Below are 15665 nucleotides of genomic sequence, written 5' to 3'. Positions count from 1 at the left end.
CTTACCATATTTTACGTATCTTTAGAAACAACATAGATATTTGAGGTGCAAACGTTAGGTGACTCACCCTGTATATAACTACTAATTATTTTCATCATTTTCGTTCTTCTTTTATATATCAGCAACACACAATATAAAATATAATACAAATGTTAATAACGAAAGAAAAAAGTCTACATATAACTTATAACTACAAAATTAATTAATATCTGTAAAATGGGCAGACCCGTTCTCTTCCGAACATTTGAGATTCGGTAAGTTTATATAGACTTTTGTAAATTGTTGTTTATCTAATTTCGAACATACAAATATAATAAAATGTTGGAAATTACATTATAAAACAGGAAATGTATAGTTGCCTTCTGTTTTGAATCGAATAAAAGAAGAAGAAGGCCGTAAGGGGTAGCAAAAAGTTGCTCGATGTTGCCACAGTGTGGACGTAGCTTTACAAATGCTAAGTATGCGAATTTGACGGATTTCTGAGATTGATTTTCTCAAAATCAAACCCTCGTATGAAAACATAGTATTTTATAATATAATATATTTTCGACTTATTTATTAATGTGGACACAACCCCTTTTTGGTTGTACCACCCTGTATAATATTACAACCAGATTAGGCACGCTTGGTTGGAGCCCAGAAGAATTCTCCCGGCGGAAAATATTCGCGAGATTCACCATCGATGGAATGTAATATCGAGAACGTGTCCGAATACCGTGTCTCGAGTTCCTTGGCACAATGATCAGGGGCATTACTATGTAGGTACACTGATTTCATTCGCGTTTTCCTTAATCTTATCGGCTGATATTCCGTCACATTACGTCAAATATCTATAACATTCGTGACGTTTACGTGACGATAACAATATTCGTATCACACCTGCGGAGAGTCGTGAAGTGGCGAAAACGGTATACAAGATGTCAAAAATGTACCGTATGGACAATTGTCAAAAATCTCTTCAGAGAACTGTTTCTAAGAATCGAAGTTGCAAGGGTTGCTACAATACAAAGTTCGCTCCAGTTTTCAGTAACTTGAATAAATAAATAAAAAGTCATTAAAAATCAAGGACTGCTTCTAATGTACGACAAATAGATTGTCAACTTCATCGTTGAATTTTATTGACTTTGACTATCATAATTGTTAACACATTAACCACTGGCGATAATTTAATACTTTTCAGAAACTTATGATACACAGCTGAGGATTTCTTATCATGCTGTTCTACATCAATGACTATTTCAATCGTGAACCAAGTAAGCACCCTAAGTGACATAACCTAACAATTTCCTTTTGTGATTAATTAAAAAGAACATTCTGAGCTTCTTTTTTGGTAAAATATAGTTTAACTGTTCTATAGTTCTAACTGTTCTAATATATATTAAAATTTTGGTTGCTCGGGGAAGTTGTTGATATCCATGTAACAGAAAGTGGGAAATCATGTTTATCAGGCATGGCTGTTACATTTTTTACACTCGGTATGTGAGATTTGGAAAATCCCAGTAGGAGTGGTTTAAAAATCAGCGGAAGCATAATGGAGATTATGATTAGATAATGGAATTTCGGACCGTGATTTTTAGATCCTTATCATCGGGAAACGCACAGCAAAATAAATTAAAAAGTAGTATATATGTGATAATAGAATTGTGGACTTTTATGCAAAATAAAGATTGTCCGCGTTAATTGCAAAAAGCAAGAGCTACGTAGATATTTGTTCTTCTTTTTAATAATTTGTCGGAAACAATGCCTCTTGCGAACAATTTTGTTCACATTTTTTACTTATTTTTTTTTTATTCGTGTAGAATCATCCGGTTTTTGAATACTGAAAGTGACCAAATATTTTTTTTGTTAAGAGGATTGTATCATCCGTTATCGATATATTTACAAAATTATGTTTGTTTTTGTCACGTAGTCATAAAACGTGAGTTCATCGCAGTTCTCTTTCAACGGATTTTTTAAATAATATCACATTCTCTTTGGTTGCCTAAATTATTGGAATATTAAACTTTACAATTACAATTGTAACATAGATTAGTAAAGTTTGAAAGTAATCGCGATTAACATTACAACCACAACCCATCGAATGACCAGTTTAACATTTTTTATTTTATAATTATTGAAATGTCAAAGATGCTTCCTTTCGAAATTATCGAATAAGTTTCTTCATTCAAGCATATGCATATGACATCGAAATAAATGCAGTCTTGTAATTTTTCTAGAACAATTAAAGTATACCAGTTACCAGTTTTGTGCTCGGTACGGTTAGCGTTAAACGATCTGCTTGATGGGATATTTGAACATTCAATGTTATTATAGAAGACTGAAGGTTGGTAGAGAGGAAGAAAGCAGAATAGTGAAATATAATTAGAAGGGCAAATTAACGCGGAACGGAGAGGAAATTATAAGACGTGAACAATGGGCGAGAAAAGTACAACAGAAACTAACCGGATGATGCAATGGATGTATAAGAACACCGTAAAATAATAGATCTAGAAGAAATGCGCAATAACATTTTGCGCAAAAAAATTGCGCAACAGGTTGGCTGCAGGTACATCCCAACATTTTTTCACTTTACGTTCAACACAAATGGAAATAACAAGACATAAATATTTTTCTCGCTTCAATTACTGTAATAAAAAAATTTTATTCATGACATCTGTTTTTAATTTACGAGTTTCACAATGTCATGAATCTATAAATTAAAAAAGAGAAAAAAAAGAGGAATAAATGCGGTAATGTTTTATGGAATAAGTGAATGTAATTTTTTCTCAACGTTTAAATATGCATCAAATTATGCGAATATATGAGCGTTATGCATACCTTTCAATAATTATAAGTTATAAGCAAGAGGGTAATGTAAGCAGTTGGTAATTGAAGCAGTTACGTCTTTACAGATGTTATTTGTATTTCTTCTCCCAACTGTAGTTCACACTTCGTGCCAAGTGCATTTTGGTGTCGTCCTACGTACACCTCATCGAGACCTCGTATTCCGAAAACTATATGAAAAACTAACCCGTAAGATCATTATTCATAGATTTAGTTCACATCGATTTACAATAGGTATCCTTAGTATACAATGCAAATGGTCGCGTTTGCTAGTTTGGAGGATTAGGACTTTTTTAATTAGGATTAGACCCTTTGCCTGGCCTCTTTACCTTTATTGGTTTATTGCGTGCCGTAAACTTAATGAACACCGGGTACTGAACCTGCACTAGATGATTGGAATTTGGGCTATACCTAAGCTGTCCGTGGGACGATATTTGACATTGTAGGTATAGATTTAATTGACTTATTCCTTGTGCTTAGGACGAACGATGCTATAAACGTTTCCATTCTTAACGGTTTAAGATACTTCCCCTGGACGGAAAAGTCGCTTTTAAAACATTTCTAGCCACCTACCAAGACGCTAACTACAATAAGGTCATTCGCTCTTAGAACGCTTTGAGAAGCACTCCTTGTTGAGACGCGAGTTTTGACAAAAGTATCTAACGTTAACAAATGTTGTGTTTCGGTCTTTATAGTTATTGGATTAACATTGTGTTGAGCGTGCAATTTTTTTATAATGTATAAAAATGAGCATGAGAATAAACTTTGTCCTTCAAAGTTCGCCATACATAAAGGCCAAGTGTCGTAAGATTCCCCCATTTTTGTTGATAACTTTTTAATAAAGCTTGAAACAACCTATGTCTATATAACATTTTTTTATTATTTTATCATTTTTTATTATTTTATTATTTTTTATTATTTTATTATTTTTAGAATATACTGACAAAGTTTCAGTAGGGATCAGATTTTACGACCCAAGAAACCCCCAAATACGTTCTTACGTAGCGAAACTTGCAAGGTTTCAAGCGTACTCAAACTGAGGCTTCAGTATCGCAATGAGCAATTCGGGAATGGTGTATTTTGTTTCCTAAAAGTCCAATCTAGGTCTGTCTGGTCTCCAAGAAGCTTATATCTACCTTATCCTGGAGTAATTTGTAATATTCGGCAGCATATTGTATGTCGCGAGGCCTCCGAAGCAAGCGTGACGTCACAAGATGTTCGCCGCTGACAGATTTTCTTAATATCGAGAGATTCAGTGTTCGTATCGAAAAAATAATACCGTACAGGCATAGCAAGAACATGTACAAAGAGGGTGGTGTGCATTTTGAATTGATTACTTGCTTATTTGAATACGAAAAGCGAGTAGTTCTGAAACACCACCTCGCGGTTCCGACATTTTCCGCTGCTAGCACCACTGTCTCTTTCCCCGCGAACACTGTTCGTTGCGATGGAATACGGTCGATAATACAGGTCGATAATACAAGTTTACCTATCTATCATCTGTAGTACACTTCAAATTTGAAAATATACCCATTCCCATGTAGTTGAGAATAGGTATGTTGTTCAATGCAAATTTGCATTGGAGCCGGCGACAGGCGGCTATCTCGTGACTGTTAGGAAACACAATTGACTTCTAAACTGTTCATCGCGATATTGAAGCGTCAGTAGGTTTTGGGGGGTCCGGTCTTCGTAGATTCGCGATAAGGTAGAGTGACTGCATTACCGTCAAGAAATGGTTTTACGTGCCTCAAGTTTTCATCCTTATATAAGAATATTTATATCCCGGACTATCCCGGGCCCTTAACCCTTGCAAGTTTAGTACACGTATATTGGTTTCTGTCTGTATAGTTTCACACAGTCGTCACAGTAGCCGTCTTTAAACGTACACGCTCAATAAAAAGAACAAAAAAGGTAGTCGTTTCATTCTACCCAGCGTTAGCGCCTGCACCCTGACAAATTAGATTGGTCTGATCAGTGGAGGATAGCCGGTCGTTCTTATTCAGGTTATCGGCCGGTTTTTATCTAGCTCCGCGATTAGTCATTTATCTCAGCCGCTTCGAGCCTGTCCCCCAACCCCTCTCCACGTTCGCGTTCTGTTCTCGTGGAAGGAGGGATAACCCCGTCGGCTATACACGTCTCGCTTCTATAAATACAGCGACTCGGGCTATTTTTACGGTTCGTTTCGACACGGCGAGCGACAGTTCCTGACCGAGAGCCACGGAATGCGGGAAAGGGAAGAGACCGCGGTGCTGGGAACTGACCTTACACCCTGTCGACGGATCCGCGAGCATGATCACGTAGTCTGGATCACGTAGCTGCCACTGATTCACCCACCGATCCCCGTCCTATTCTCATCGACGCCATCCCCCAAATCGAATCGCGGTGCTTCATCGCTCCGAAATGTAAACCTTCCCGACAGACCTTGCCCGATCCACCTACCAAAATAATCATGCTGTTCCTCATTATGCTTTTGACCCTGCCACGGTCACATACAGGGTGCGATCGAAACGAAACCGGATTCTGTCAGCTTCCTTGCGACGCAACGGTATCGGAGAAAATTCGGTGGCTTTGCCGGTCACTTATCCGTACCCTTGCTCATCGAGCTGCGGACACTTTGACACCTCGTGCTATATGCGATTTCGAAGTATGATCGCGTGGCTCTGCGATTCGATAATGTACCCGAAAATGGAAAGAGACTGGAATTTAAAAAAAAATGGAATTAGAAAAGAAATTCAGATTCTGCTAGGATAGGCTAGACTTTCATTTCCTTCGCAGCAATTTATCTGTTACTAGGATTTATGCAAATGCGTGTCCTTTTAACATTTAGAATTGCTTGTTTCGTCACGAGGATTAAAATTGACACTTTTGGCCAAACAGACGGCCCTGGCACAATTTGAAACTTGATTTTATTGGAAAGTACAATTGAATGTCTACGCAAGAACCGAAGATAGGATCTTGGAGAGCAACATTGTATTCTAAAGTCGAGCATTTCAGGTGCAACGACCTAATAGTATTTTAGTTTTGTATTCTCACGACCTTTCGTCATTTTTTGCGAGCTGCTGAAACTTTTATTTCACAAAATAGTCTTCGTGCAGAAATTGGGGACAATGTCACAAGGAAAGTATATGCTTTCCGACAATTACGATTTGTTGTAATGAATGAAATTCGATGCAAATATGATACGCTTCACCGCTAAAAATGGCGAAACGAAGTTTCCATCGTGCGATCAATTCACGTTTCGCTACATCATTGCGTTCGATTCTCGGGATCGAGATCGGGGTCCGTCGATGATCCGAATTCCGTAAGCGTCGCCAGCTTAACCTCGATGATTTTAATTTTCCCGTATCATCGACGGTCGATGCAGAAACTCCTTTATGCGAACGCGATAGGATCGTCTAGCTGTGCATTACTCAATCAGTTTAAGCTTTCTGATATTCCATTTTTTTTTTTTCGTTTCTCCTGACGCGATCGAAGCTTTGGATAATTGACCGACGGACTGTGTTTCTCACCTGTTGAAAAGTCATTTTCTTCTTATGCTTTCACTTTGTTGTGCTATATAATATCCAGATTAGTGCAAACTATATCGTATTCACGTTAATTCTGGCAAAATTGTTAACTGTCATGTCGATTTTATTTCCCAGCACATTTGTGATATTTTTCTGATTAAAATGGCACCGAACACGACATAGTTCGGAGCATATTTGCTCGTTTAATTCACGATATAGTAAAACCTCGATTATCCGAACTAATGGAATAGAATAATTATCTAGCTACATCTCGGGGTTAGGCCGAATCTTTACTAATTTGCACAAAACGCGTGAATGTCACTTCATCGGTTCGGATAATCGAGGTTGCATTGAATCGTGAATTAAACAGGTAAACATGATTCAAATTGCATCGTGTTTGGACTCGTTTTAATCCGCAAAATTCCACCAATACGATGATAAACATTTTTATGAAAAGAAATTTAATACACTCCGAGGGGGAGGGGGGATAAATTTTTCACAAATATCGAGAAGTTATTTAACGAAATGCTAATGTCCCTCTACTGTTTGTTCAGGATCGGTGTCGTCGAATTGACACAAGGAGCGGACAGGGGTCAACGAGTATCGGAATATTAACGAGAGTTGCCGCGCTAATATGCGATGACCGATTGTTGGGAGACGCTAATGAGGATCTGTGGAGGGAACGATCGACGCGTGTGACGTAACGGCTAAAAAGTAACGAGTCATTGAGTTCTAATCTCGGTGGAGAATGGCAGCGATTATCAGCCGGGAGCAAAGAATGGTGACGTAGCTGGCCGACGTCGATCGGTTTTTGCTTTAGCTAATCGCTCCTTGCCCTACTTCAATGTTTGACTTGCGAGCACGCCCGCCGCGGAAAAACATTAGCGGCCTCGTTCGAAATAGAATTTCACACGAGATCCTGGAAACAACGGCGACCTGCGCCTCGGAACGTCGCCGATCCTCGTCGGGGATCCATCGATCACCGTCTGACCCTAGATCCGACTCTGTTCGATCTCTCCGTGCTGCATAGACATACATCCAAATCTGATCGATACGCTTCAATGTTTATACTGGGGATCGTAATGGAAATTCCCGTCTCTGTAAGTTCTTCTGTGAAAGGAATAATTAGGGGAAAAACATAGTGTTTATTTATGTTTCTTATATAAAAATAAAGATTAGACGCTTACGTTTATACTGGAGACTTTAGCAGCAACAGAAGTTTGTTAACCCTCTGCTTTAATCTCTTGTATACGTCAGTTTTTGTATATAAAAATTTTCTCTGTTTTTGTTACACTTTTGTCGTGTAACTTAAACTTTTTCAGTTGTATTATTCCTTTTTCTCTTTTTAAATACTGTCTGTATCATCTGTGGACGATTGTAGTGACATCTGTGAAGCGTAATGCGAGTGGATTATGTCATATTATGACATTGTTCATTATCGCTTACGCTGTCACAAGATAACAAAAACTTTTGTCGTTTCTTATAGCAAATTATGATGTGATACGTTACACTTTTTTCTCACACTGTTACATTATTGCTTATATTTTCATCCCGGGTAAAAACCTTTAATTTTGCATAATGGTCCGCAATTTAATAATGAGCTAATGTTGAAAGAACATTTTAAGTATGGAAAACTTTGGGTTAATAGAATCGGGGTCATAGAGTAAATCTAGCAGGTGTCCAAACAATAAAGCTGTTCCAGGTTTTCAATATTGTTACCTGTTTCCAAGTAACAGTATGGATATTGTAGTACACGTGATACCAGGTGGGTGAGATACACTTGATTCCTATACGGGGAAACAAAATCCTTCACTGTTGATACAATAGGTTAACAAGTCGAATGGTGTTTAAGTATTCTCACGCTGATACTACAAATGCGTCACTTATAGTGTGCACAATAACTCATTTTAGAAAATCGACGGAAATCCCGTAAACCACATCAGCTCATGCAAATGCTAATCTTCCTCTTATTCTTAAAATTGTTCAAAGTTTAGTTAATAGTTTCTTGAATTTAAATAAAATAAATTTTAAATTATGCACGCCTTTGAAATAAATTAAACACACGATTAAAGTAAAAGAGTGTCTGGAATTTACAGAAAATTTGATAAATGAGTAGAATGCTGTGTGTTTTGTATTAAATTAGTTGTCATTTATTTAATATGTAGATGCAACGATTTATTGAATTGAAGTAACGAATTTTACCGAGTGTAAACTAATTGTAAGAGATGTATTCGTTTAGTAGACGGTAAGGGACCCAATTACTGTGCCTATATAAATTATACTTATTTTTAAAGAATAATAAAGAATATTAAAAAAGAGATATAACATTTTTTTCCTTACAATCAGCACATGTCATATATCTCGTTTTGATTATGCTTTAAAAATAAGTATAATTGATATAGGCACAGTAATTGGTATCCCCACAGTAATTGGGTCCCTTACCCTACGCAGTATCATTGTTTTTTAATTAAATATTGATATTAAATATTCATTGAATCTCTGAGCAAGACATGTTATAATTTTTAATATTCACGAACAAAGGACATCGTTGAATTTTCATGAAGATTATAAGATCATGCTGATAAAAGTATACAGTTTTGAAGACGAATGATATTGTTCACCTTCGAATGGCTGGCAATGATTAATAGGCCTTCTGTTTTATCTAGTGCCCTTCGACTTTTATCTTAAATGTTTTTCGATATCGCTAATAGCATCTTCGAACGCGTGGAATAGTTTCATGTTAAAAATTGAGCGTAGAAATATATGAACTGTTAAATCGAATATCACTTACTTCCGAGGTTGGAGATCATAATTACGATTATTAATCTAATAAGGAAACCGATGGAATTTTATTTTACCTTTTCATGAGATATTAGATTGAGATATAGTAAATGCGCAGATGATTACGAATCATACATATTACGAATGTAGCCTAAGTAACGTATTATACGTTTCGAAACAGTTACAATATTGTGTTTAGATTTAAATTAATTTGTATTCTCTACTTACTTCGTCTTTTATTTTATAAAAATGCTGATATTTTACCGCAATATAAACGAATGCAATACAACGTTCAGATATGTTACTGACAATTATAATGTTTAATCATTTAATTAACTAGAACTTTTACAGTTTCCACAATAGTTAATTTAAAACTGAATCTATTCAGAATCAAAATGGCTCATTTCAGATTTCTCGTTTTATCATTATTATAGACATAAAATATACTACCCAAAAAAATCAAATGGCTTTTGGATGATTCATGAACTAAAATCGAATGCAGTCATTTTATTTTTACTATCGCTCTATCACTTTCTATTCTGTTAATCCTTTTACGACGAAAATATTTTTAACAACGAAAAAAGATAATATATTTTAGATAATTATTCTCAGATTAAAAGTTACCGAAATAAATACATTGTTTCTTGAATAATAATAACGTTACAAGTGAAATTCTTATATAAACACAAGAAAAGAAAGTAAAGATAATCTTTTTATTAGTTGTCATGTGAACCTATGTCCGTGCTAATTTGCATGGTCAATTTTAACAATGAAGTTCATTAAGCGGCACCTTGGCAAGAGTACGCATAGTTAAGAAGAAACCAATATCATCGAATTCTTTCTCAGAGCACGCCTACGGAACACCTTCCTCGAAGCATACCGAGTTCCGAAACGATGTTTCATATCTTTTCTTAAAGTTCTCTAGGAATCTCAACGGAAAAGGGATCGTAGATCTCCGCGATCATGAGCATCGCATTTCACTCGATCCGTATATCGAATCATCCCTAACGAACTAATCAAACCAAAGTTGTGGACAATACAGTCGTCGACTCTGAAGGAACATGATAAACGATAAAGGGTTCGATTTCCAATCACCTTTTCAAAAGTTTCTGCAAATTCCAGAAACAGAAATCAAATAAAAATGTATTTTCTGTGCTAATAATTTGAACAAATCGGAAAAAGTGTAATAATCTTCGCATTCTTCAATAAGGTTAGGATTGACAAATTGGAAATGTTAAATGCGGAGGATTAGAAAATGTTAAATACAACTTTCTCGTTTTTTTAACGAAATGTAGATTTAACAAAATTGACGAGGAGGTTAGAATAAATATTAACGTCACAGAATTGAATCCGTTTCGTCTCGGCATGTGTTGTACTACTTAAATTGGTCAACGACCCAGCCTCCGTTGTCTCCCTAAGTTCCTCGAGAAAATATGTCGTCCATTTTCACATTACTCTTTTATTGTGAAATATGGAGAAGACGAGACCCTAATACTGTCAGCGACCTGTGTCCATTTCTTTGCCTGAATTCACCTGTCCACCACAGGTGCAATAATTTCCCCACTTATATGTGAATTTATGTAATTGAAACTTTGCATTTAATTGTATCGGATTTCCATTAGTATGAAATTATTATTTCGTAATTCTATACTGTAGAATATTAGATCGAACATTAAGTAGACTGTCTAACTTCTTTCTATTGTCAGACAATGAAAATTAATGTTATACAAAGATTCGCTGTCTAATTATTACAGATAAGTCTCGATAAAGCAACTTAGAGTGCAGGCACTCCTCTCACTATAAATAAAAGTGAAATATTATGGGCAGCGACTGAAAAGTTCGTGTGCATCCCGGGTAAAACGACCACAAAATCTAATGGACTGTTCCTACGTTATTACTTCTCTCATCTTTATTTTTAGCATCATATCAACTTTTATTTTGTCGATATTGTGACGCGTGAAGGTAAAATACGTGTCCAGACGGATCTAAGAATTTCTATTACTTAAGGCGAACAAACACGTGAATCACTGTTTAATAATACCTAGTTTTCTAAACATGCTTTTCACGCAGTCGTACGAACTCATACACTCATGGACATTGAGATTTTGCATAAATCCGTATGTAAATTATTGCTTAGAAATTTGAATACTTAAATAATTACTATTATATAGTACATTTGTAAATTAAAATTAAGATAAAAATGTGTAAGTAGTTTGGAAATATCCGCAATTATTCGAAAATCAAAAATTTAGATAATTACATGTTCGATATAAATTGCGTTTATGCAGAAATAATCGTATTATCGATGCATAGATAATGCAATTTCAGTTACAAGAATGGGTAAAATATAATGCAAAGATATTTCAGTTACAAGAATGCGTAAGGGTGTAACGAGCCAGAAAGAAATTCTAATCGAATGGTTAGTTGAAACATTATCGAAACAAAAAACTATATATTTGCAACGAAGAGGACATGGTTGTACAAACGAAAGGTGAAAGTAGGAAGTCGCTGAACATTTTACGCGAAACGTGCACTTATACGCGTTTAAGACGGTGACCGTTCGATGTCCGATCATTATCCGTTTTAAATTAAAAATTTAAATTGTGTCACTTATCCTTATCGTTGGGGAAAAGCGGCGAATAATATCCAACTCATTTTATCCCTATTACTATATTTTTTCATTATTTTTAAATGGTTGATTTTTCGTTGAGAGCTGCAACCATCAAAATATTGTCAGAATTGTGTTTTGGGATGTAACAATAATGACACAGCCTTTTTGTAGAAATAGCATTCACGAAATTAAATAACGATTTGCGAGTAACATATTTCAACATGCAGCTCGAGTGTTCATTTATTAGACAGGTCACCCTATTCTCTCGATTACGCTGGAATTTAGCACATCCCAAGATGTGGATCGAAAAGCTAACGTTGATAAAGTTAGCTTCAGTTGTTTGAATACTGCACAATAATAAAATGATATGAAAATGGTAGCGATCATTATACGATACCTACCGCTGAATTTCCAGCGTCGGACATCGTTGAAAGTTGTCGTTCTTTGCACTGGGAGCATCGCGAACTGTCCGGAATGCAAAGTCTCTTCCATTTAAAAGTTTCGATCGACTTTATAAGGAGATGTAATGCCCCGGCGAACGGGACGCTATGCACTTGCATGGACAGCGTTGTCACAGGTGCAATATAGAAAAACAGAAAGTCCAAATGCAAGAGGAACCACAAACACAGTTATAATCACTTAATCATCAGTCACACAATTATTTTATTTTAAATTCAATGTTTCTTAATTTGTACAACAAATAGTGTTGCATATGGATCGCCTTAGATTGAGTCACTTGAAACATGTTGAGGTACTAAAGATAGCAGAATACAGTGATTTCTCGATATATGTCGCCAAGGCCTGGATGATAAATGTCGCGGAATTATCCCCACTACCGCGGGGCATACCCCGTCAGGGACCAGGAATCTCGAGAGGCCTCTGACGCCGAGGAGTGTAAACATAACACAAACATAACGCGACTCGGGTACGTCTCCTGTACGATGTATGTCCGTGGCAAGACCCGTGTTGTTGACATATATTGAGAGTTCACTGTACCTCCGTTCTATGTGACCGATGCAATTAACTAGCCTTTATTTATAAAAGCTAGCAGGCGAGTCTTAGGGTACGTTTTTTGCTTCTTAAACTGTGCATAATATTTACAAACGTACCTTTTTCGTCGTCGAGCTGCTGAGGTTGAAACTGCTTTCGTAAAGTTGTTCTTCCATTAATTCGTGAGCCAGTTCGTCGCAGGGGAATTGTTCTACTGCTTACTTTTGAAACATGCAAGTTCGGACGATTCAATATAAACAAGGAAATTGCTGCATCTTTCCTTTTCTGCCGCTTCTCCATTGTCCCTTGTCCTTTGGAGATAAGAAGTGTGTCGAAGTCCACTTCATCAGTGCACGTTTCAAAGATCTCTGTGTATACGCAGTTTCTGAGGGCTTCTAGTACATTCTCCTTTTCGAAGTCAATTAATCGTATCTATATTAATAACCAAACTCTGAGATACCAGACCCTTTTTTGGTCATGTAGTTCGTCGAACATTTATCTATACATTTTATGGTCAATACCCTCAATTTAAATATTAGGCGTACAAATTACGGTGAAGTCTTGATCTAAGCCCAACCCTCGGGCCCGTGCTATGACATAGATCGTGTAGAGCTACTATTTTCTTGTGACCGCGTCGGCCGCGCCAAACGTAGAAAAGAACAATGGAGGGGATAGGGGAACTGACTAAGATGGTGCAGCTCCGCTCGGTTTAGATCAAGCCTCCACTGTAGTTCGTGGTCCTCGCAATTAATCAATTAAAACTTTACTTTGAGATCGTATATGTTTCATACTGGAGATTCAATAATTACTTGTAAGATGAAGAAAGTGATTGAAATTATTTTGGAGTGTAGAATGTATTCCGTTTGTGTGAATGATCGATAAATTCGCGAAGGGCTGCTAATCAATTTGCACAGCCAATATAAAAACAAGTTTCAATTACTGATTTTATTCAATTTTTCAAATAATTGTTATAATTTCCCTAGAAGAATTATTCGGACTTCACCATACCATAGTTGGCAGTCACTGGTAGTTGCGTCGAAGTATAGTTGAAGTCCATGAATCGCGGCCTGAAAAGCGACATTCCCGAACCCGAAAAAAATGGCACGTGAGGTAGCGATCTAATCGGCGCAATGATCTAGACGCCTTACGAAACCTTCGGAAATTCGCACGCGTTACGATCGAGCATGTAATAGTCATTCTAGTGGCAGTTACGTTATCGCACACGCTGTTGCGCGTAATCGGGGATGTCGGATGCAGAAAACGGCAAATAGACGTGACCAATTGATACCATCAGATTATCTGACGATCGACTCGTCACGCTTCCGTCGAAAGCAACTGGAAGTTACCACTTTCAGATTATGCTTTTGCGTCATCCTCGACACGTTTGTGACACAACATTTTGAATTTTGTTTCATAATATTATGGTTTGATTTTATTACACCGACTAAACTGACGATCAAATTTCCATTTCTCTTCCATTTTTAATTTTAAAGTGTTTTTAGCAGAAACAGACATATATCTGTATTATACAAATTCATTCTTAATTGACCCATCAAAATGGCGGGTTCTAATATTTTTAATTTACAATTATTAAGATTCTAAAGACACATCCGTGAGGAATTATTCAACAAATTTATTTCCTTGGGTATATGTTATGAAAAAAAATGGCTAAAAATTTGGGCAGCACATTCTTGTTATTTTTATAAAGTAATATGAAATGGTCACTTTCAGTGCTTCGTAAACCTAGTGTTAACTCGACTATTACTTGATTAGCAAATGTTCAGTATACCTCAATCAAGCTGAGGGCAATACCTAGTTCTAACCGGTGACTTTTTCTTGCAGGATTCTTGCGAATTTCGGGGAGGATCTCTCTTTGTATTAAGAGATACAAATGACGGCCGCTAAAGGGCGTTTCTCGGAAGAAAATTGAAGAATCACGGTGGCACGTAACAGCGTTTCCCGGAACGAGACGTCCGCAGGCTGTTTCCAAAGGACGCCCACCAGATTGGCAAAATTTCTAAAGTTCCCGTTTCACTTTCGGTGCCGTCCAAGGCTCCTGTCTAAGACACGGACTTCCCCGATGACTAATAGCCTACCGTAAATTTGCTTTCACAACGCGGGAGCACACTTGGATTGTCGAACGCTTTTTATCCAGGCGCCCCGGAACGATGACGTAAAAGCTCGAAAGAAGTGGAAGCCGCTACAGTCACTATCGTAGGAATCGTGACGGGCCGATTGCGGGATCTGTATCTACGGTTCTTGTACCTTGCTCCTTTTTCTTTCTTTCTCATTAACCATCTGGAAGATATTCATTTCGGCTATATATAGACGCGTTCATGGCGCACCTACGTTCGTACTTGGGTCGCCATTTTTTCACGTTCTAACTGCCGGGCTACATGCGGGGGGCGAATTGTTCGTGGAAAATTTATTTTTCTGCTAATGCGCCGCTTAAAGGTGGACACACAGAATTACAACAAATGTGTTGAATATTCTCGTTGGTCTCAGATAATTGATGCGGTACCCCTATTCCTTTCCTATATGCCTTTCCCATTTCGTGTAGGTGCCTTTGCATAGTTGACCATGTGGACCCAAGGCTTCTCGATAATTCTTGTATACTTAATTTTGGATCAGCTTCCAATAGAGATTTTAGGGTGTCATTATCAAATTCAACTGGTCGTCCACTCCGAGGCCTGTCAGAGAGATTATAATCACCAGCAGCAAATCTTCTGAACCAACGTTGACACTTGTTGACCTTCAACACAGCTCCACAAACATGCCAAATTTTCGTTGTTGTTACCGTGGCATTAAATCTCGCATGAAAATGAAAAAGTATGCAAATGACGAATATGATCCTCGGAAGGTACGGACACCGCCATTTTATTACAGGGTTGTAAAACAAAATTATACTTTTTAGAATATTTTGAACACAAATGGCCGCTTTACCGAAAACTGTG

Source organism: Halictus rubicundus, chromosome 4 (assembly GCF_050948215.1).
Source record: "Halictus rubicundus isolate RS-2024b chromosome 4, iyHalRubi1_principal, whole genome shotgun sequence".
In the NCBI taxonomy this organism is placed as follows: Eukaryota; Metazoa; Arthropoda; class Insecta; order Hymenoptera; family Halictidae; genus Halictus; species Halictus rubicundus.
Note: the sequence above shows the minus strand (reverse complement) of the source record.